Genomic DNA, 24,389 nt, shown 5'->3' on the forward strand with positions numbered 1-24,389 from the left:
TACCCCCTGATCCCTTTAGCCACAAGGGCCACATCTAACTCCCTCTTAAATATAGCCAACGAACTGGCCTCAACTACCTTCTGTGGCAGAGAATTCCAGAGATTCACCACTCTCTGTGTGAAAAATGTTTTCCTGATCTCGGTCCTAAATGATTTCTCCCTTATCCTTAAACTGTGACCCCTTGTTCTGGACTTCCCCAACATCGGGAACAATCTTCCTGCATCTAGCCTGTCCAACCCCTTAAGAATGTTGTCAGTTTCTATAAGATCCCCCCTCAATCTTCTAAATTCTAGAGAGTACAAGCCGAGTCTATCCAGTCTTTCTTCAAATGAAAGTCCTGACATCCCAGGAATCAGTCTGGTGAACCTTCTCTGTACTCCCTCCATGGCAAGAATGTCTTTCCTCAGATTAGGAGACCAAAACTGTACACAATACTCCAGGTGTGGTCTCACCAAGACCCTGTACAACTGCAGTAGAACCTCCCTGCTCCTATACTCAAATCCTTTTGCTATGAATGCTAACATACCATTTGTTTTCTTCACTGCCTGCTGCACCTGCATGCCTACTTTTAATGACTGGTGTACCATGACACCCATGTCTCGTTGCATCTCCCCTTTTCCTAATCAGCCACCATTCAGATAATAGTCTACTTTCCTGTTTTTGCCGCCAAAGTGGATAACCTCACATTTATCCACATTATACTGCATCTGCCATGCATTTGCCCACTCACCCAGCCTATCCAAGTCACCTTGCAGCCTCCTAGCATCCTCCTCACAGCTAACCAACATCCCCAACATCGGGAACAATCAGCACGACCGTTCCGGTGGGCGGTGCGACTCACGTCGCAGCGGCCTCTGCAGTCCGTCTGTCTTTTTGTTATTTTTTGTCCCGTTTTAATGTAGTTTTTATTTTTTTTTGATGGGGTATGTATGTGTGGGTGGGGGGGGGGGGGCGGGGGGTGGGGGGGAAACTTTTAAAATCTTTCCCCTGCACGGAGAACCCGACCTTTTTCCTGTCGGGTCTCCGTTGTCATTGGGGCTGCAACGTGGAGCGGCCTCCGGCAGGAACGACCTAGGGCTCCAGTCACGGAGCTGCGGACCTATTCACCAATGTAGAGCTGGCCGAGTTCGGAGCGGGTGGAGCGGTGGTGGCGCCCTGCTGCGACCCGACCCCGGGGATTCGGAGGCTCACCGCAGGTCCGGTGGAAAGTGACACCGGGAGCCCGTGGGTCCTTGGTGGGAGACCGCTTTTCGGGGCTTCCGCAACGGCGACTTCACCCGCCCGAGTCGCGGGGTCGAGGAGTACCTGGAGCGGGGCCTTACATCATCGCCCAGCGCGGCTTCAACGGCTGCGGAACTTTGCTAGCGCCCGCCGGGGGCTCCAACAACAAGACCCGGAGCAGGGCCTTGCATCACCCGGCGCGGCGTTAATGGCCGCGGGACAATTGCCATCGCCCGCCAGGGGCTTTGACTCTGACATCGGGAGGGGAATGGGGAGTGCAGGGGAGAGATACGTTTTTTTGCCTTCCATCACAGCGAGGAGGAGATGCACTGTGATGGATGTCTGTGTAAATTGTGTTGTGTCTTGGGTCTTTTTTTCTTGTGTGTTTGACTGCAGAAACAACATTTCATTTGAGCCTCTATGAGGTTCAAGTGACAAATAAATTGTATTGTGTATTGTGTAACCCTGCCCCCCACCTTCGTGTCATCCGCAAACTTGGAGATGTTGCATTCAATTCCCTCGTCCAAATCATTAATATATATTGTAAATAGCTGGGTTCCCAGCACTGAGCCTTGCTGTACCCCACTAGTCACTGCCTGCCATTGTGAAAAGGACCCGTTTACTCCTACTCTTTGCTTCCTGTCTGCCAGCCAGTTCTCTATCCTCATCAATACTGAACCCCCAATACCGTGTGCTTTAAGTTTGTATACTAATGTTTGTATACTAATCCTGCTACACCTCCTGCTAATATATTAATTGTGATCGTTCAACAAGAAAACCTCAACCCGCACATCTGCATTCCTTCCCCATTTAGATAATAGTTTGCCTTTAGGTTTTCCTTACTGATTATGTGACCTCACACTTTGACATATTAAACCAAGTATTGCCAGGATAGACAGAAAATGCTGGAGTATCTCAGCGGAACATGCAGCATATACAGTGGCTTGCAAAAGTTTTCATACCCCTTGAACTTTTCCACATTTTGTCACGTTACAACCACAAACGTAAATGTATTTTATTGGGATTTTATGTGATAGACCAACACAAAGTGGCGCATAAATGTGAAGTGGAAGGAAAATGATAAAATGGTTTTCAAATTTTTTTACAAATAAAAAACTGAAAAGTGTGGCGTGCAAAAGTATTCAGCCCCCTTTACTCTGATACCCCTAAATAAAATCCAGTGCAATCCAGGGATAAAGTTGTGGAGAAGTTTAAAGCATATCCCAAGCTTTGAACATCTCACGGAGCACTGTTCAATCCATCATCCGAAAATGGAAAGAGTATGGCACAACTGCAAACCTACCAAGACATGGCCGTCTACCTAAACTGACAGGCCGGGCAAGGAGAGCATTGATCAGAGAAGCAGCCAAGAGGCCCATGGTAACTCTGGAGGAGCTGCAGAGATCCACAGCTCAGGTGAGAGAATCTGTCCACAGGACAACTATTAGTCGTGCACTCCACAAATCGGGCCTTTATGGAAGAGTGGCAAGAAGAAAGCCATTGTTGAAAAAAAGCCATAATAAGTCCCGTTTGCAGTTTGCCACAAGCCATGTGGGGGACACAGCAAACATGTGGAGGAAGGTGCTCTGGTCAGATGAGACCAAAATTGAAGTTTTTGGCCTAAATGCAAAATCTATGTATGGCGGAAAACTAACACTGCACATCACCCTAAACACACCATCCCCACTGTGAAACATAGTGGTGGCAGCATCATGCTGTGGGGATGCTTTTCTTCAGCAGGGACAGGGAAGCTGGTCAGAGTTGATGGGAAGATGGATGGAGCCAAATACAGGGCAATCTTGGAAGAAAACCTGTTAGAGTCTGCAAAAGACTTGAGACTGGGGCGGAGGTTCACCTTCCAGCAGGACAACAACCCTAAACATACAGCCAGAGCTACAATGGAATGGTTTAGATCAAAGCATATTAATGTGTTAGAATGGCCCAGTCAAAGTCCAGACCTAAATCCAATTGAGAACCTCTGGCAAGACTTGAAAATTGCTGTTCACAGACGCTCTCCATCCAATCTGACTGAGCTTGAGCTATTTTGCAAAGAAGAATGGGCAAAAATGTCAGTCTCTAGATGTGCAAAGCTGGTAGAGACATACCCCAAAAGACTTGCAGCTGTAATTGCAGTGAAAGGTGGTTCTAAAAAGTATTGACTCGGGGGCTGAATACTTTTGCACGCCACACTTTTCAGTTTTTTATTTGTAAAAATATTTGAAAACCATGTAACATTTTCCTTCCACTTCACAATTATGCACCACTTTGTGTTGGTCTATCACATGAAATCCCAATAAAATACATTTACGTTTGTGGTTGTAACGTGACAAAATGTGGAAAAGTTCAAGGGGTATGAAAACTTTTGCAAGCCACTGTATGCAGAGAAGGAATGGGTGATGTTACGGGACCCTTCTTCAGACTGAGACTCAGGGGAGTGGGAGAACCAGAGATATGGAAACGTGAGGTGTTAAAACAAGACATCAAAGGGGATGCGAATCAAGGAAGAAGTAGAATAGATCATTGTCAGCTAGGGGAAGTTGACATTGAGGCATATAAAGATAAAATTTAATCAGGAGGGCAGTTAAACTGGTCGGAGATCTAGGATGGGAGGGATGGATAGAGTTAGGGAAAGCAAGGGTTACTTGAATCAATATGATGTCAGTGGCAAACTAGGATGTCTTACACTCTGCCATCTCCTCCAAGTCATCAATAAACTACATAATGAAGGGCAAAGAAACAATCCTCAGGGCACTCAATGTGCTACATCCTTCCAGCCTGAAAAAAATCATTTTATTCCGACTCTCTGTCTTCTATAGAATAACTAGTCTTCAACTATTATTGTCACCCTTCTCTCAATGTCAGGGGTTATGCGGCGAAGGCAAGAGAATGGGGTTAGGAGGGAGAGATAGATCAACCATGACCGAATGGTGGAGTAGACTTGATGGGCTGAATGGCCTAATTCTCCTATCATTTATGATCTTATGAATATCACAGGGTTTTACTATGTGCAATTGCCTTTGATATGACACATTGCCAAATGCCTTTTACAAATCCAATACGTAATACTATAACATATTATGATAATATACAATGATATATACCATATCGATAGACTTCCCCCCTCCATTAACTCTGCTTGTTAAACCTCAAAGAACTCTGGAAAAGTTGTCAACCATGATGTGGCTTTCAAAAAATTATCTTGACTTGGTTTGATCAGGTTAAGCTTCTTGGAATGACTATTTCTTTCCTGATTAAAAACTCCAGCCTCATGCCAACAACAAAAATGATGGCAACAGGTTACCTGCTCTTTATACATCTCCCTCTTAAAAAATAAACCACATTTGTGATTATCCAATCCACTGGTATTTTCCTGGAATTCAAGTGAGTTTAGAAAAATGGCTCCACTTTCTCTGCATCTGATCCTCTTAAAATTTTGAATGCAGAACCTCCAGACCAGCTGCTTGGCTGGCTTTAGTCCCATTCATTTTTCCAATACCTGGTCCTGTGGGATAGTGATTGTTACAAGTTCTACTGCATTATTCAAACAAGTCCATCGGATATATTTGTATACTTGCAGTGTCATCCACGATGAAGATTGACACAAAGTATTGATTTAACTTATCTGCTATTTCCTTGCTTTCCATTATTAATTCCCCAGAGTGGAACTCCATAGGAATTCCATATTTATCTGAGCTACCTTTCTTTTTATGTATCCACTGAAAACCTTGCTGTTTGTTTTGATATTACAGCCATTTTTCCTTCGTAATCAGTGTTTTCTTTCCTCATTAACCCTTTGGTTGAGCTAGAATGCACAGTTACCTTGAAATGAATTTAGAAATAATTTTATTATAAATTAGGAGGGAAAAGGAATGAACAACAGGAGGAACTCAGCGGGTGAGGCAGCATTTGTCGAGTCAAGGGGATAGTTGACGTTTCAGGATGAGTCCCTGCATCACAACTGCTCCAGAAATGTTCAACAGCTTATCCAGCAGCATAATCAAGGACGAGTCACACCCTGGTCACTCCCTCTTCTCCCCTCTCCCTTCAGGCAAAAGGTACAGAAGTGCGAAAACACACACCTAAAGATTCAAGGACAGTTTCTTCCCTGCTGTTATCAGGCAACTGAATCACCCTACCACAAGCAGAGAGCAGTCCTGAACTACTATCTACCTCATTGGTGACCCTCAGACTATCCTTGATCAGACTTTGCTGGCTTTACCTTGCACTAAATGTTATTCCCTTACCATGTATCTATACACTGTAAATGGATCGATTGTAATCATCTGTTGTCTTTACGCTGACTGGTTAGCATGCAACAAAAGCTTTTCACTGTACCTCGGTACACATGACAATAAACTAAACTGAACTATAACTAAATGTCGACTCTCTTCTTGCCTCCACAGGTCCTGCCAAACCTGCTACACTTCCCCAGCAGTTTATTTTCTGCCCCAGATTGCAGCATCTGCAGTCTTTTGTGGCTCAATTTTACAAGTTAACTATTTCTGGAGGTCAATAATTCTTAACTCATGATTTCCTGATTAAAAAAACCCCATATACATTAATTTTCCTCCTATTAGTCTGAGATAAACATTTCCTTGAAACTTTCTCCCTCTGACTCTTGTATTTAATGTTTCCGCCCTCAGAAAAAGTTCCTCTAGTCTATGGTATCGATGCCTTATGAACACCTATCACGTCTCCTCTCAGCTACATTCAGAATATTAGAATAAGAAGTAAGGACTTGGATAACAATTTCCTGATTATTGATTACTCGTTGTAACGAAATGACCAAACACAATAACGTCATAAGGAATATAAGTAGAATTAGGCCCATCAAGTCTACTCCACCATTCAATCATGGCTGATCTATCTCTTCTAACCCCATTCTCCTGCATTCTCCCCGTAACCTCTGACACCTGTACTAATCAAGCATCTATCTATCTCTGCCTTAAAAATATTCACTTGTTTGACCTCCACAGCCTTCTGTGGCACTAAACTGACCAAAGAAATTCCTCGTCATCTCCTTCCTAAAAGAACATTGTTTAATTCTGAGGCTATGACCACTAGTCTCAGAGACCTATGGCACTTCATTGAGGATTCACCAACCCTAAGCACATCACCACATCTATAAAGTTGATGGAGTGATGTCCATAGTCTTGCCTGCCTATTCATTTACTTCATCGAAGCTTCTAAGCAGTACTGCATCCTCATCCCTAGTGGTAATTTTAGTTAGTCTGCCTTTTTGGAATCAATAACCTGTTCAGGCAATAAGCTTAAGTGGTTGTACGATGTCAAAGAGCAGAAAGATAATCAAGAGCAAATCATAAAAAAGCCACAGAGTGTGGATGCAAGTTATGAAAGGCCACTGATCCTGCTGCTTTGTAATCCAGTCAGTTAATGTGGGGAGGAAATATTTCAGTGGCAGGAGCCACTGTAAAATAATTGTCACAGACGTTGGGGCAGGATGGGAGCATACTAGTGGGAGTTTGAGCAGCCTTTATCAACTTACCACTTTCTTATTCCCTGCAATGTCTGGTAAGGTGGTGGAAGCACATTAGCACATTAAAACAAAGAACGTTGAACTATAGAGCACCCTTCGGCCACAATGTCTGTGGCAAATTAAACAAATCTCTTCTGCCTGCATCTGATCCATATGCCTCCATTGCCTATGCCTATCTGAACGTGTCTGAACTCCACTATCGCTACCTGCTACCACGACCACCCCTGGCAGCACGATCCAGATACTCATCACTCTATGTAAAAAACTTGCCCCGCACATCTCCTTGAAACTCTCCCCTTCTGACCTTAAAGCCATTTGTTTAATGTTTCCACCCTCAGAAAACAGTTCCTACTGTCCACTGTAACGATGCCTCATAAACATCCACCAGGCCTCCTCACCAGCCACATTCAATAAGATCTTTAGGATAAGAAGTGAGGATTTGGATAATATAAGGAATTGACACAAAATGCTGGAGTAACTCAGCAGGTCAGGCAGAATCTCCGGAGAGAAGGAATGGGTGATGTTTCGGGTCGAGACCCTTCTTCAGACTGATGATCAGTTCAGATGATCAGTCTGAAGAAGGGTTTCGACCTGAAACGTCACTCATTCCTTCTCTCCAGAAATGCTGCATGTCCCGCTGAGTTACTCCAGCATTTTGAGTCAATCCCTGGTTTAAGGGGTTGGACAGGCTAGATGCAGGAAGATTGTTCCCGATGTTGGGGAAGTCCAGAACAAGGGGTCACAGTTTAAGGATAAGGGGGAAATCTTTTAGGACCGAGATGAGGAAAACATTTTTCACACAGAGAGTGGTGAATCTCTGGAATTCTATGCCACAGAAGGTAGTTGAGGCCAGTTCATTGGCTATATTTAAGAGGGAGTTAGATGTGGCCCTTGTGGCTAAAGGGATCAGTGGGTATGGAGAGAAGGCAGGTACAGGATACTGAGTTGGATGATCAGCCATGATCATATTGAATGGCGGTGCAGGCTCGAAGGGCCGAATGGCCTACTCCTGCACCTATTTTCTATGTTTCAATGTTAAACCAGCATCTGCAGTTCCTTCCTACACATATAAGAAATTGAACTGTGTAAGGGCGATAGAGTGGGTGGAATAGATCCATCAAATATCCATGATGTTTTGAATGATTTGCTTCTAAATATGATTCTATGGGAAGAAATTAACTCATCTTCTCATCTTTTATCTGGAGGAACTGGCCCCTAAATTGGAGGTATACACATCTATGATACAATACGTTACGATAGAACTTTATTTTTCCCAGGAGGGAAATTGGTCTGTCAACAGTCATAAAACACAACAAGATACATGAAACATGAAGTCAAAGTGATGAGTGGAGAGTCTGGGATTGGGGATGTGCAAAGATTGGGGGGGGGGGAGGGGAGGTGGAGACAATCAGTCTACCCCACAACAGAAGGGGTACAGTTGTACAGTTTGATAGCATCTTGATGGAACCAGTCTGTTGCTGAAGGTGCTCCTCGGGTTGACCAGTGTGTCATGGAGGGGGTGACCTGTATTGTCCTAGATGCTCAGCAGTTTGAGGAGCATCCTCCCCTTCAAGACCACCTCCCGTGAATGTAACTCCACCCCAAGGACAGATTTGTTTCATCAATCTGAAACAAACAGGTCCCGTTTCCGCGCAGTATCACTAAACTAATCTAAACTGGTGGGCAGGAAAGTCAGAACAAATAACCAGAGGATCTTGTGATCAAGGAAAAATGTGTGTAAGAGTAGGGATAACTGTAGAATAAGTGGAAGTGAAAGCAGGAATTGGAGGATAGGGCAGATAGCTTTATTGCCTTCCATCACAGTGAGGAATGTGGAATCCACTGTGGTGGACGTTTATGTTCACTTTTATATGGTTGTGTGTCTTGATGCTTTTCACTTAGTATGGCTGTACGGTAACTCAAATTTCACTGTACCTTAATTGGTACATGTGACAATAAACTGACCTTGAAACCTGGAGCCTTGAATGTGTGGAAATGGGGCTGGAGCATGGGGCAGGTGTTGATGGTTTTGGACCATTGGAATCTCTTCAGGGGCAGAGGTGACCCGTACAAGCGGATGGTTTGCCATCTGAAACAGTAGGTGTGATGATATCCTGGAAGGGAGATTAGCTGTAGCTACTCAGGAAGAATTCAAAATGTCCAGCAAAAGGATAGGACCCAAAGCAGTAGTGAGACAGATGAGAAAGTAGAGGCAAGTATAGACGTTAAAGAGTGTACAGTTCAGTGTACAGGACAGGCAGCAAATGAGGAAAATGTAATGGTTAAACTACATTATTTCAATGCAAGGCAAATGAATTAGTAATTTTACTTCGGAGTCACGTGAGTGACTACGTGAAGAGCCCGCTCAGCACGCATGCGCGTATTTTGCGTTCACGCAGGCAACAGCGACGCAGCTGGAGTAGGCAGCTCCCGCTACAAGCCTGAAGGAAAGGACCGTTAGGTAAGTACTTACCTTCAGTTTAAACTGGCGACTTTGCGTTTGTTTTTGCTCCAGGGGGAGCAAAGCAGCAGAGGGAAGTGGCCCCCGCTCGACTCCAGGGAAGGAGCCGACAGTGGAGGGGGGGAGAGGCGGCAACGGGACCGCACACGCTGCGGTCTACAGACACGGGTGCTGCGCTGCGCTGATGCCCAGTCCGCTAAAACAGCTGTCTGACCAACAGCAGCGGACTGGAGGGAAATTTAAAAACCGGCCGGCACCCCTGCAGACTCCCGACAAGGAGACTCCTGCCGGAGAACCGCTGAAATGCTGCCCGAAAACGGCAGACAGCCTCTAACAGCAAGGTCAGGACCAACCTCAGGCTGGAGACAGACACGGAAGATGGAATCAGCACTTCAAACAAGAAACAAGAGTGTCTGTTTCTCCAAGCCAGAGGAAGGTCATGGAGCTAAAAACTCCAGCGAGACCTGCCTCAGGAGCAGGGGCAAGTCCGCCAAGGGAGCTAACACTCCCACTCCAGTGCCTAACAGCATTGGCCATCTCCCTTGTCGAGGGATTGATGGGTACCAGACTGGACTGGTCAAGTAGAGGGGTCACTGGCTGAAGTTTATCGGGAGTATGCTTGAGGTACAGGATCAGGAAGAGCTGCTGGGTGTGGCCGCTATGTGGCTCCACCACTAGCGAGATGGCTTTTCAGTCTCAACTGATGGCCAGCTTACTACCTGTTCTTTTCAAAAAACCTCTCCAAGACAGGTAGTCATGAGGTGTTGGATTCATCACTCCTCCCCTAAATTGCATTTACTCAAAGTGCCCACCGTTATTGGGGGGTACATTGAGCATAGCTTTAAAACCCAAATATCTTAAAATGCGTTTGCTATCCCTGACGTCGGTTATCATTTGGCATGCTCATTTCAGAGGGACAGGGTAGTATGGAAAAACACCTGACCCTACTGCTTGCAGTGCTCCGCAACTTCTTAGGAAGTTATAAAACCTGCCCTCAACTTAAAAAATTACAGGACTGTGAGAATGCCGACCTCTCAACCACAGATCCTGCTAGCTGGCTAAGTTATCAAGCCAAGCCTAAAAAACTGGAGAAGTATCCAAAATTCGGCATCCAGAGGGCAGGGTCTGGAATGAGCACCACACGAAACCAGCAGCAGTGCCTCTACGCGTCCACCAGTAGGGGTCCACTTAATAGTACTGGTGTAAGCTCGGGGCTCGCATGCCAACCCCCAGTAAGCCCTGTTTTTTCAGGCCAGGGTCCAGAGCGGGCCCTCTGGAAAAATGTGCCACCCCCAACAACACCATCCCTACGGACAAGGAACCGGAAACCGAAGAAATGAACACACCACGGAACAACAGTGAAATAAGATAAGTATGGTTCCTGCCATCACACAAAAGATGAAGGGTTTGTACTAACAAAGCATTCAAGGATAAAATTAAATTAGATCCCATCCTGCTCGGCCTTTTGGCTAAGATTAGTAGTAACTGCCTTATTAGTTTATACCTGATATGTCCCTTCCCAGGGAACATACAATATCAGTACAGCATGCACCCTAGGGGTCTACCCTCCCACTAATAAGAACATGAGGGACTAGCAACTTGGGGTAATAATTATACAGGGGTCATATATGACGTACATGGTAAATGGTAGGGAATTGAAGAATGCAGGTAAACAGAGGGATCTGGGAATAACTGTGCACAGTTCCCTGAAAGTGGAATCTCATGTAGATAGGGTGGTAAAGAAAGCTTTTGGTGTGCTGGCCTTTATAAATCAGAGCATTGAGTATAGAAGTTGGGATGTAATGTTAAAATTGTACAAGGCATTGGTGAGGCCAATTCTGGAGTATGGGGTACAATTTTGGTCGCCTAATTATAGGAAGGATGTCAACAAAATAGAGAGAGTACAGAGGAGATTTACTAGAATGTTGCCTGGGTTTCAGCAACTAAGTTACAGAGAAAGGTTGAACAAGTTAGGGCTTTATTCTTTGGAGCGCAGAACGTTAAGGGGGGACTTGATAGAGGTCTTTAAAATGATGAGAGGGATAGACAGAGTTGACGTGGATACGCTTTTCCCACTGAGAGTAGGGAAGATTCAAACAAGGGGACATGACTTGAGAATTAAGGGACAGAAGTTTAGGGGTAACATGAGGGGGAACTTCTTTACTCAGAGAGTGGTGGCTGTGTGGAATGAGCTTCCAGGGAAGGTGGTGGAGGCAGGTTCGTTTTTAACATTTAAAAATAAATTGGATAGTTCTATGGACGGGAAAGGAATGGAGGGTTATGGTCTGAGCGCAGGTATATGGGACTAGGGGAGAATACGTGTTCGGCACGGACTAAAAGGGGCGAGATGGCCTGTTTCCGTGCTGTAATTGTTATATGGTTATATGGTTATATAGAAGCCTATATGAACCTTTGGTACCAACTAACCAAGATGGTAATGTCGCCATCATTGATATCAAGGGGTCATAATAAACCCAGTGTGAACCTTTGGCTCTAAAAATCCCAACATGGTATATGTCGCACCGTCATTGACTTGCCACTTGAGTATCTCGCCAGGCCACGCTTGGAATATTGAAACTGCCAACCTTTCATTCCAAGCATACTTAATGGTAGACATCAACTTAAACGATGCATACTATTCAGTACCCATTCAAAAAACTTGGAGATAACTTGGCAGCATTAATTATCGACTATGGCTATTACAGCCAAACTGGTTCCAGATATTCTAACCAGCCTTGGCTATATTAAGGAACTATTGTCATGGCATGTTCCAATGATATTAACGACGACTAATCCATGGGTATAGCTATCACAGCTTTAGCTATTATTCTTTTAGCCGAGCTTGTCATGCAATCCAGATAGATCTACGATTGAAACCATCGCTCTCAGCCTTGACTAAGATCAAGCGGAGTATCTGTTGTTGTTAGTTCTATTTTGACTCGTCCCTTATCAAGGGACCATATATCAATTGATTTGGAACAGGGAGATGGGGAGGGGCTTGCTCCGTCCACTCCACGCATCAACCAGTATTGCAGTACCTTGAAATATAAATCCTCTCTGTTGACTATTTGGTATTCAACACTCTACCCACTTATCTTTAACTTGGCATAGGAGAGTCAGTATGACACAACCTGTAACAATTAATGGTATCTACCTACCATTCAACAGTGGCAAGAGTATTGGGAGTTAGTAGCAGTTGTTCCAGCTACTTAACAAACCTCCATTAAGGCTAGGTGCTAATGTTTAAACTACCCTCACCCAAAACATGGTGGCATATGGACTAATCTGGAGTCGTCATCACTATAGACACTAGGCGTAAAACCTAGTTTGGAAATTTTGAGTACGCTCTATTGGCAAAGCATATTATCCTGCAGTGCACCATTTTGCATGTTCGTTTATAATTAACAACATCACAGTAGTGACATACACAAACCACTTGGGCAGAATAAATCGATATCATGTGACATTTATTTAACAATTGGAAACTACAGGTCGTCAAAAATATATGACCATCAGCAAACTTACCTACTAGGTGAGCTAAATACTGTAAACAGACATATTAAACCCAAGTATTGCTGGAATTACAAAGCAATATGGAACACCCGATATCGATTTCACTATTCAATTGAATTCTCCACGTACCGATGTATGTCGCAAGAAACCAAATTTGAGGCAGGGGCAATGAATTAATTCCCACTGAATTAGGAAGCGTGAGGGGGGAATCTAATCTATGTTTTTCCCCTTTTTTCCTACCTCATCAGGTACTACGGCCTCATCAGTCGGGTACTACGCACATGCCACGATAAATTAAACTACTGGATTGCAGATTTGAAAAGACAATCACTGGGTCTGGATTGCAGAATTGGGAAGACCTCTGCTGGGCCTAGATTGTCAATAGCACTATCAACACAAGGATAGCATCCCATCGCATATCCACTAGGGAACATACTTGGCGAATATCAAGAAGTGGGAAGATACTATTCAAATACAGGAACTACATATTCAACTACAACAAACCTGTACTGGAGTTCTGGCAGGTCTTCACCACAACGAAGGATTCAGCCAGAAGTGCTCTGTCAGCCTACTTAACTCGGGCACCAGGACCACAGGCCATAGGGTACCTCCCGCTGGTGGAGGCTATTCTAACACTGTCATTGGTTATGCATTAGTTGTGGAACACTTGCCAATCTGGTATCCTTGTAGAAAGTCAAAGATATCTTGGTCTCTGAGTTAGTACAAGCATTTGAGGATTATTTCAATCCATATCCATTTGAAGTAGCAGAGTTACAAGATTGGCACGAGAAATCAAAGAGTTGCAGAAAACATAAATGAATATATTATTTTCTGAAAGGATTTATTGCCACTGTGGGGTAATCGTAAACCAAACACAGTGGGATAAATCTATGTGTGACTTAAAAGCCCAGCAGTTCCAGTCCAAATTGTTAAACAAAGACTATGTCACATTTGGCCCAGCTTACAAAATTGCAAATTACATTGAAACAATATTGAAAATGCTGAGGAATACTGTCCATTCCCAAGCACAAGTATGGCTGTAGCTTCAAGTCGACAGGCAGCAGCAAGAATTAAATTCCCAAACAAGTCGGCATCACATGCAGGAAAAGAGCCGGAGGTCTTGTTACAGTTACTTTGGTGCCCGATCCCTGCGCAAATGTCTCTTTCACGTAGAAGAGTGTTGCATATTTCAGTGGAAGCATTTAGTGATCCTCTCCCTATACATCAAAGCAGAAAGGTGCTCACAATGTCGTCCTTTCATAGAGAGGGAATGTTTCCTGGGGGAATATATATATATAATGAGGCAATTTATCAGACGGTGGCACAAAGCCACACCGAGTGGAGATGGGTTTCTGGAGTATCTACAGTGTGTGCCAAGAAGTTTTCAAGGCAGAATGAACGTTGACTCCTTTAACTTCAAGTAGCCCTTGCTTTCCCTCTCTCTCCACCCCCTCCACCTTCCCAGTTCTCCGACCAGTCTTACTGTGTCCGACTCCATTTTATCTCTGTACCGCCCCCTCCCCTGACATCAGTCTCAAGAAGGGTCTCGACCCGAAACGTCACCCATTCCTTCTCTCCAGAGATGTTGCCTGTCCCGCTGAGTTACTCCAGCATGTCTTTCAAGGAGCAGAGTTGGGTGATTATGTAGGAAGGAACTGCAGGTGCTGGTTTAAACGGAAGATAGACACAGAAAGCTGGAGTAACTCGGCGGGTCAGACAGCATACTGGAGAAAAGCAATAGGTGAAGTTTCAGGTCGAGACCCTTCCTCAGACTGAGAGTCAGAGGAAAGGGAAAGGAGAGATATAGATGGTGATGTAGAGAGATATAGATGGTGATGTAGAGAGATATAGAACAAATTAATGAAAGATATGCAAAAAAGTAACAACGGTAATTGAAACAGGCCATTGTTAGCCATGGGCTGGATGAAAATGAGTTACAATGAGACTTTGAATCTAGTACAACAACTTGGTTGGGGGAGGGATGGAGAGGGAACAAATGCAGGGGTTACTTGAAGTTAGAGAAATCAATATTCATACCACTGGGTTGTAAGCTGCCCAAACAATACATGAGGTGCTGTTCCTCCAATTTGCATTTGCCCTATCCCTATACAACCACCCCTTTGAAAACAAAATGCAATCAAGGATGCTGCACCCAGGATATCGTCAACATTTCCATTTTAGCAGCATGAACTTTACTTGTATCTTGTAACCCAGTGTGCAATGATTTTTTAATCATAGCTTTTGAAAATCACAGGGTTGCCACAGTAAAGTGTTCATTTGTAGCAATCTATAAGCACGCTCAAGAAGGTGGAACAGATACAAGTAAGTGTCCACATGTTATTTACATAGTTTGCAAATAATAGATTTAAAAAACACATTTGCAAAGGATTTTAGCCGTGAGGTCTCTAAGCCTTGATAAGATGACCCTTAGAGGGCTTACATTCAACCTATATCTTTATGTACCTTAAGCCTTTAGTCAGAGGGTGGTGAATGTGGAATTTGTTGCCACAGAAGGTTGTGGAGGCCATCAATTGATATTTTTTAGGCAGAGATAGATAGATGCTTGATTAGGATGGGTGTCAGGGGTTACATAGAAACATAGAAACATAGAAATTAGGTGCAGGAGTAGGCCATTCGGCCCTTCGAGCCTGCACCGCCATTCAATATGATCATGGCTGATCATCCAACTCAGTATCCCGTACCTGCCTTCTCTCCATACCCTCTGATCCCCTTAGCCACAAGGGCCACATCTAACTCCCTCTTAAATATAGCCAATGAACTGGCCTCAACTACCCTCTGTGGCAGAGAGTTCCAGAGATTCACCACTCTCTGTGTGAAAAAAAGTTCTTCTCATCTCGGTTTTAAAGGATTTCCCCCTTATCCTTAAGCTGTGACCCCTTGTCCTGGACTTCCCCAACATCGGGAGCAATCTTCCTGCATCTAGCCTGTCCAACCCCTTAAGAATTTTGTAAGTTTCTATAAGATCCCCTCTCAATCTCCTAAATTCTAGAGAGTATAAACCAAGTCTATCCAGTCTTTCTTCATAAGACAGTCCTGACATCCCAGGAATCAGTCTGGTGAACCTTCTCTGCACTCCCTCTATGGCAATAATGTCCTTCCTCAGATTTGGAGACCAAAACTGTACGCAATACTCCAGGTGTGGTCTCACCAAGACCCTGTACAACTGCAGTAGAACCTCCCTGCTCCTATACTCAAATCCTTTTGCTATGAAAGCTAACATACCATTCGCTTTCTTCACTGCCTGCTGCACCTGCATGCCCACTTTCAATGACTGGTGTACCATGATACCCAGGTCTCGCTGCATCTCCCCTTTTCCTAGTCGGCCACCATTTAGATAATAGTCTGCTTTCCTGTTTTTGCCACCAAAATGGATAACCTCACATTTATCCACATTATACTGCATCTGCCAAACATTTGCCCACTCACCCAGTCTATCCAAGTCACCTTGCAGTCTCCTAGCATCCTCCTCACAGCTAACACTGCCCCCCAGCTTAGTGTCATCCGCAAACCTGGAGATATTGCCTTCAATTCCCTCATCCAGATCATTAATATATATTGTAAATAGCTGGGGTCCCAGCACTGAGCCTTGCGGCACCCCACTAGTCACTGCCTGCCATTGTGAAAAGGACCCGTTTACTCCTACTCTTTGCTTCCTGTTTGCCAGCCAGTTCTCTATCCACATCAATACTGAACCCCCAATGCCGGGTTATGGGGAGAAGGCAGGAGAATGGAGTTGAGAGGGAAAGATAGATCAGTCATAGACACAAAATTCTGGAGAGAAGGAATGGGTGACATTTCTGGTCGAGACCCTTCCCGAAACGTCACCCATTCCTTCTCTCCAGAGATGCTGCCTGTCCCGCTGAGATACTCCAGTATTTTGTGTCTGTCTTCAGTTTAAACCAGTATCTGCAGTTCCTTCTTTCACGATAGATCAGTCATGATTGAATGGCGGAGTAGATATAATGGGCCAAATGGCATAAAACTGCTCCTAGTATTGACAGTGATCCAGAAGATGGAGTCCCAACATACACAGCGTGTCACGAAAAAAATTACACCATCAAAGTGGCACGATGGCACAGTGGTAGAGTTGCTACCTTACAACATTAGCAGTGCCGGTAACCTGGGTTCGATCCCGACTATGGGTGCTGTCTGTACGGAGTTTTACGTTCTTCCCGTGACCGCGTGGGTTTTCTCCGAGATCTTCGGCTCCCACACTCCAAAGACGTACAGGTATGTAGGTAAGTTGACTTGGTAAATGTAAAAATTGGCCCTAATGTGTATAGGATAGAGTTAATATGCGGGGATTGCTGGTTGACGTGGACCCGGTGGGCCGAAGGGTCTGTTTCCACGTTGTATCTCTAAAACTAAAAAACTAAAACGAAGGTGAGGGTGAATGAGACAACCATTTCAGAAGGTCCACATCCAATTTTGTCAGAAGGGCAGAAGAACGTTTTAGTCCTCATCCATGTACACTTGATGTGCATTGAAGTGTGATATGAAAATTCATGCCCATCAAAGGATGTACAGTTGAGAAACACAACTCAGGGTGTAAATGGAAAACTGGTGCCAAAAACACTACTCGGTTCAATTTGCAGCCATTTACTTGCTTCATACAGCGAATGGCATCAAACATATATTAATTCATCCAATGACATCTGCTCTGTAATGGTGCAGCTTAAAGAATGGCTAATATTCTGAAAGTATCTTTGAGTTCAGTTTAGTTTAGTTTACGTGTCACGTGTACTGAGGCACAGTGAAAAGCTTTTGTTACGTGCTATCCAGTCAGTGGAAAGACAATACATGATTACAATTGAGCCATTTACAGTGTATAGATAGATACATGATACGGGAATAACATTTAGTGCAAGGTAAAGCCAGCAAAGTCCAATCAATGAGGTCTCTAATGAAATAGATCCAATGAGGTTCAGCACTGCTCTCCAGCAGTCTCAAGTTCAAGTTCAAGTGAGTTTATTGTCATGTGTCCCTGTATAGGACAATGAAATTCTTGCTTTGCTTAAGCACACAGAAAATAGTAGGCATTTACTACAAAACAGATAAATGTATCCATATACCATGATATAAATATATACACACATGAATAAATAAACTGATAAAGTGCAAATAGCAGAAAGTGGTTATTAATAATCAGAGTTTTGTCCGAGCCAGGTTTAATAGCCTGATGGCTATGGGGAAGTAGCTATTCCTGAACCTGGTTGTTCAGGCTCCTGTACCTTCTACCTGAAGGTAGCAGGGAGATGAGTGTGTGGCCAGGATGGTGTGGGTCTTTGATGATGCTGCCAGCCTTTTTGAGGCAGCGACTGCGATAAATCCCCTCGATGGAAGGAAGGTCAGAGCCGATGATGGACTGGGCAGTGTTTACTACTTTTTGTAGTCTTTTCCTCTCCAGGGCGGTCAAATTGCCGAACCAAGCCACGATGCAACCGGTCAGCATGCTCTCGACTGTGCATGCTCTCTACTGCGACATGGTTCCAAGTTTAACCATGAATCAAGGTTAATTCAGTCACTTAGCAAGTTTGGCATGTCCCCTACAACTTTCACTAACTTTTACAGGTGCACCATAGCAATCATTTTATCAGGATGCATCACAGCTTGGTTCGGGAACAGCTCCATCCAAGATTGCAGGACATTGCATCAAATTTTGGGCGCAGCCAAGACCATCACACAAACCAACCTCCCTTCTATTAACCCCATTTATACCTCACGCTGCCTCGGCAAGGCCAGCAGCATAATCAAGGGCGGGTCACACCCTGGCCACTCCCTCTTCTCCCCTCCCCCATCGGGCAAAAGCTATAGAAGTGTGAAAACGCACACCTCCAGATTCAGGGGCAGTTTCATCCCAGCTGTTATCAGGCAACTGAATCATCCAAACACAATCAGAGAGCATTGCTGAACTACTATCTATCTCTTTGGTGACCCTCGGACTATCTTTGATCAGACTTTGCTGGCTTTACCTTGCATTAAACGTTATTCTCTTTTCGTGTATCTACTGTATACAATGTAAATGGCTTGATTGTAATCATGTGTGGTCTTTCTGCTGACTGGTTAGCACGCAACAAATGCTTTTCACGGAACACGTGACAATATCTAAACTAAACTGTAAACTGTATCTAAACTAAACTAACTAAACTGCCACCTTCCACACCAGGATTTACCTGATGCATCAACAACTGAATATGCTGGAATTTACAGGTTAGTGGAGAGAACATGGAGATATCAGATGAAACAAAGAAATGGTCATGATTCAAGATCTGGCAACACACTGGGAGAAGAGGCAATGGGAAGAAGTTCCAGCAATATGAGAAAATAAGGTGAGAAAAAAAATCTACATTCTCAAGTGGCACAGAGCAAGTCCACAGAAATCATCGAAAATAAAAATAACTGCTTATGCTTGAAATCTGCAGCAAAACAGGAAATGCTGAATGTACTCAGCAGCTTAGGCAACATCTGTATAAAGAGGAACAGTCACTGTTTCAGGTCCAGGACCTATATATGATTTGTGAAGTTAATTATCTCTATATAATAATTGTGGTTAATTACCTTGCCCAGGTTATGCGAATCGAGGACCAGAGGACATAGGTTTAAGGTGAAGGGGAAAAGATTTAATAGGAATCTAAGAGGTAACTTTTTCACACAAAGGGTGGTGACTGTATGGTACAAGGAGGTAGTTGAGGCCAGGACTATCCCAACATTTAAGATACAGTCAGACAGGTTCATGGATAGGACAGGTTTGGAGGGATATGGACCAAACACAGGCAGGTGCGACGAGTGTAGCTGGGACATGTTGGCTGGTGTGGGCAAGTTGGGCCGAAGGGCCTGTGTCCACAATGTATCACTCTATGGCTGTATGACTCTACCTCTATCTAACATTTCTGAAGTTAATTACTGCTTTCCATTCTTCCACTATCAGAGATGTTCCACATGTTTCATGGATTTAAGATGAGTAGTAAAATGCCCCGAAGGGATCTGAGAAAGAATGTTTTCATCCAGAGAAAGGTTGAAGCCTGGGACACACTGCCTGAGATGGTGCTGGAGGTATTCTCACAACATGTAAAAAACACCCGAATGCAGTGCCAGTAAATGGTATGTGCAGATCGGTGGTTGGTGGTCGGCACAGACACGGTGGGCCAAAGGGTCTGTTTCTCTGCCCTGTACGACTCTCGTACGATAGAACTACTAACTCTATCATTGCTGTCTATGTGGAGTTTGCACGTTCTCCCGGTGATCACATGTGTTTTACCCAGCTGCTCAGGTTTCTTCCCACATTCCATAGGGCATCCTGCAGAGTTACCGTGGCAACTGTAAATTATTCTTGGTGTAGATTCATGGCTCGATTGTAATCATGTATTGTCTTTCTAATGTCTGGATAGCACGCAACAAAAGCTTTTCACTGTACCCCGGTACACGTGATAATAACCTAAATTGAACATGGCATAAAGAATCAAAGGTGAGTTGATGGGCCGATCTGGGAGAGTAAACAATGCAGGGTTGCAAGGAAATAAAGGAGATTCGGGAGGGGGGGGGGGGGGGCATGGACTGATTGGCTTCCATTATTGGGAGGAGGAATAGACCAATGGACTGAATATCATTTGTGTTCGAAGGAACTGCAGATGCTGGTTTACACCAAAGATAGACACGCAATGCTGGACTAACTCAGCGGGACAGGCAGCATCTCGGGAGAGAAGGAATGGGTGATGTTCCGGGTGAAGGAGGGTCTCAACCCGAAACGTCACCCATTCCTCTCTGCCTGTCCCGCTAAGTTACCCCAGTATTGTGTGTCTTTCTCCATCTGAATATCACCTTCCGTATGATCAACTAATTAAAGTTCATAGAGAGGATGCACTGAGCTTCAGCTGATGATAGATGTGTAAATGGGTTACAGGAGCCTGAAAACTGTAACGTCCAGGTTCGGGAACAGTTTCTTCCCGACAGCCATCAGGCTATTAAACAGTACAATCTCAAAATAAGCTCTGAACTGCATATGCCTGTATATATATATATATATATACACACAGAATGCTGGAGTAACTCTGAATTAATGTCTGGAGTAATGTCTGAAGAAGAGTCTCGACCCGAAACGTCACCTATTCCTTCTCTCCAGAGATGCTGCCTGTCCCGCTGAGTTACTCCAGCATTTTGTGTCCACCATCGATTTAAACCACCGTATATGTTACATATACACACATATACGAACTAAAAACTCAATATATCCTGTATCCGTATATATCTCTGTATGTAAGTATGTGTATATTTTTATGTTTTATGTTAAATTCTAAAGTGTTGTGTTTATCTTATTTGCGTGCTCCAAGGTAACTCAAATTTCACTGCACCAATTGGTGTATGTGACAATAAATGCCCTTTGTCCTTGTCCTATGTATGTATACACACATTGAACTTTTTCTTGTTTATTATATTGTTTACAGTGTACTATGTTTACATATTCTGTTGTGCTGCTGCAAGTAAGTATTTCATCTTTCTATTTGGGACATATGACAATAAAACACTCATGACCCTTGAGTTAGGTTTAGTTTAGAGATACAGTGCAGAAATAGTCCCTCCGGCCCACCGAGTCCGCACCGACCGGCGATCCCCGCACACTAACACTATCCTACACTCACTAGGGCCAATTTTACATTTACACCAAGCCAATTAACCTACAAACCAGTACGTCTTTGGAGTGTGGAAGGAAATCGAAGAATTCGGAGAAAACCCACGCGATCACGGGGAGAACGTACAAACTACGTACCGTGTAGCCCAAAATTCCCTCATGGTTTTCTTTCATTCACTCATTCCTGTAGAGTGTCTGTCTCCATTAATCGCAGCTACTGTACAGGGGGGCGGGGGGAGGAGGGGGCGGGGGGGGGGGGGGGGGGGGGATGGTTGCAGAAGGTAGCCCATCAAATCCAGAGGGCAGAGAGTTGTGAAATAAATTTGTCAAATGCACAGCAATGAATTGATTGATTGTGCCACCGTGCCACCCAAGACATCATGGTGATATCGTGCATATGACAAGATCACACATGGCTGTTGCCTGCCTTCACACTCCGAGGCTCCCACTGTCAGCTGGAATCTATGTGAAGCGATATGTGATGTGATAGCTCTTAGGGCTTGTAGATGGGTTTATGCATGCAACCAATAATATAGCTACCTCAATACCACTAACCATGCCTTAGTTACCAATTATAATAACGCCTTCTTCTCCTTCTGAGCAGTACAGTAGCAGACTGGAGACAGTGACTGCTGATGTGTGTTTAACCCTGTGTTCTCATTAAAGACTAGTGTAAAGTACAAGTGTGTTTGATCACTTATTTACAGGGCTAATGGAAGGGACTGATGTTGGATGATCAGCCATGATCATATTGAATGGCAGTGCTGTCTCGAAGGGCAAAAATGCCCTCCTCCATGACCTATTTTCTATGTTTCTATATTGACCAGCTCCCAATACACCAGTGATGGTTAGCTGAAGGCCATGGCAACAATGAGCTTAGAAGCAGGAGTGGCAGCAAAGTCATAGAGCATCCACAAGCCAGTGGGCAGCTTACACTTACTGACCAATTTGCATTCTCAAGCTTCTATAAATGCACTGATCCAGGCCACAGCTCTCAGCATGTGGCCACTGATGCATTAATTCCCAATAGTAGAAACATGCTAAATTTATCCACAATACGCCAGTCTGTCAAGTGAAAACGCTTGAGGGAAACTTCCTCTTGGTTAGATTGTTAATTGTGCCTCAGTCCCTTCACTGGGATAAATAACAGGCTGCTGGAAATGATTAAATCTGCGACTTTTTGTAATTCAACTCTTGACAGCACAAAAGATTATTTTTTAGACAACTATCAAAGGGCAATGATAATTGTTTTCTAATTAGTCATGACTGTTAGATTACCTCACTTATTAACGCTGATATGAATCTGTTACTGGCAGCTACTGTATTAGAAGATAAATAGCTGTAGAACGGTCCACGGGAACACCACTTAGATTGGTTATACACCAGGAAATAGCGTTGTTTCGCGTGAGTTTTGAATATGTCCTTCTTATTCCTATGATTACTTTTCAAAGAGGTGGAAAATCACCCAAAATTCCAACTTTGACCATCACTGAATTATTCCTGCCAGTTCATGGATGGTGATAGATGCTGGGTGAAAGGAATCATAAAATCATGAGAGGAATAGATCAGGTGTTTGCACAGAGTCTCGTGTCCAGAGCAGATGAATCAAGGACCAGAGGACATAGGTTTAAGGTGATGGGGAAAAGATTTTAAAGGATTCTGAGGGGTAACTTTTTCACACAATGGGTGGTGGTGTATGGAACAAGCTGCCAGAGGAGGTAGTTGAGGCATGGACTATCCCAATGTTTAAGAAACAGTTAGACACGTACATGGATAGGACAGGTTTGGAGGGATATGGACCATTTGCTGGCAGGTGGGACTAGAGTAATTGGGGCATGTGGGCAAATTGGTACGAAGAGCCTGTTTCCACACTGTATCACTCTTTGACTATGAATATATGAATATTATGCATGGCTTTGATGCATTCTGTACTTAAATAGTCTGATTATTCCAAAAATAGCTTTAATAGAGTATAAAGTCCCTAGCCACAGCACAGGGGCTCTAGAGTTAATACTGCCTGAATGAGGCACTTCTAACAGAGGAGCACTCTCTCAGTCACACATGTTCAGTAGGAGTATGTGCAAACTTATCATATACAGCACCCAGGTTCAGGATTGAACCCTTATCCCTAGCGCTGTGAGGTGACGGTGTGCAAGCCTTGTGTGTGGTGCAATCCTGGCTCACGGCTCGATTCCAAGATAGATTTAAAGCCCTGATTTACTGTCATGGTGGAATTGAAATGGACCATTTGGGGAAGAGATAGCCATTCACTAATTCAATGCCAATCTAAGGTTGAATTTGAGGGGTGTGATCTTACATTCCATTCTCGAGCTTTGCACATAAAATGATCAAATGAAAATGCTGTGCGGTGCTGAGGGGCGCAGCACCTTTGAAGATGTTATCTTTCAGGTGGCACATGACATAGAAATTAAATTGTTTGGTCTCGTGGGTGGAAGATCTACTGGTACTATTTTGGAGAAGCACTGTGGTATTATGCCTGGCAACTTTACATAAGGTTAGCCCTCAAACAACATCTGGCAAGACAAACTGCAACTTTATGTCAGGCAAACTCTGAGTTTATTAGGCAGGACTAGGGAGGGTATACTAGGAGCAATTGTTAATGGGCAAGTCTGGTTGAAGTCCAGAGCCGGCATGTTCCAGTGTAGACGAGGAATAAGGGTGCCAAAGTTAAAGAACTTTGTATGACCAAAGAGGTTGTAAATTTGGTCAAAAATGAAAAAGAAGCACATGCAAGGTTTAAGAAGATAGAATTGGGGCGGCATGGAGGTGCAGCGGTAGAGTTGCTGCCTCACAGCTCCAGTGACCCAGGTTCAATCCCGACTATGGGTGCTTGTCTGTATCGCTCTCGCTTGTCAGATTTAGACTTGCCCATTAACAATTGCTCCCAGTATACACTCCCTAGTCCTGCATAGTCACACTTATTCCTTTTCTCTAGAGATGCTGCCTGACCCACTGAGTTTGTATGTTCTCCCCGTGACTTGCGTGGGTTTTCTCCGAGATCTTCGATTTCCTCCCATACTCCAAAGACG

General features: G+C 44.1%; 1 protein-coding gene and 1 pseudogene across 1 annotated transcript in view; one reads left to right on the forward strand and one right to left on the reverse strand.

The window, feature by feature from the left end:
- LOC116986490 (cadherin-22-like) overlaps positions 1–24,389 on the reverse strand; it is a 523,346-nt gene that overhangs the window by 381,156 nt on the left and 117,801 nt on the right. The window lies entirely within an intron of this gene.
- Positions 12,058–12,236, forward strand: LOC116986532 (annotated as a pseudogene).

The sequence above is a fragment of the Amblyraja radiata genome, chromosome 23 (genome assembly GCF_010909765.2).
Source record: "Amblyraja radiata isolate CabotCenter1 chromosome 23, sAmbRad1.1.pri, whole genome shotgun sequence".
NCBI lineage: Eukaryota > Metazoa > Chordata > Chondrichthyes > Rajiformes > Rajidae > Amblyraja > Amblyraja radiata.